The sequence below is a fragment of the Calidris pugnax genome, unplaced genomic scaffold, assembly GCF_001431845.1.
Source record: "Calidris pugnax isolate Ruff unplaced genomic scaffold, ASM143184v1 scaffold17, whole genome shotgun sequence".
NCBI lineage: Eukaryota > Metazoa > Chordata > Aves > Charadriiformes > Scolopacidae > Calidris > Calidris pugnax.
The window spans coordinates 2,257,202-2,257,917 of NW_015090794.1; positions in this window are offsets into that span (position 1 = coordinate 2,257,202).

The window sequence follows — 716 nt, forward strand, 5'->3', positions numbered from 1 at the left end:
CCGCGGCGTGCACAGCGGACCCCCCTCTCGGGGGAGGGGGGGCATTGGGGAGTGGGTATGGGGCGGACCGGGGCCGTGGAGTATTTTTCCAAGCCCCACGGGACGGGGCAGCCTCGGTGAGGACGTGCGGAGCGGCGGCGGGACGGGGCGGCAGCAGCCGCCTCTTGGGGCTCCGGTCCGGCGGGACGCACCGGGCGGTTCGTGCCCTGGGGGCAGCGGGTGACTCTTTAAGCCCCCTTTCTGAGGAGGGTTCTGGGAGGGTGTCGGTGCGTGGTAGAAGCACCGGCGCGTTCCGGTTGCAAGCGGGGGCGGCTGTAACCCTCCGGCAGCCGAGCCCCGGTGCCGCCGTGCGCTCCCCGCATCCCGGAGCGCGACGTTTCTCCCCGCTCTCTCCGAGGGGCAAATAACGGAGGGACACGGCGGATGGCTGGAAAGAACCGAAACGGGCCTTTCCGCTACCCCCCGTCTCGTTTCTTCCCGCAGCCTTCCCACCTCCGGGCTCGGGGTCCCGGGCACCGGGGAACTTCCCCGGGAGGGCAGAGCCCGGGCTTCCCCCGCCGGGTCCCTCCCCGACGCCGGCGGTTTTGCACCGTCCGGAGGAGGATGAGGCACTTCGGGGTGAGCCTTGGGGTCTGGGGGCGGCCGGGACCGGGGGGGGGATGCCCGCAAAGTCTCCCCCCTCAGCTCCGGCTGCGGGAGAGCCCGGTGCGAGGCTG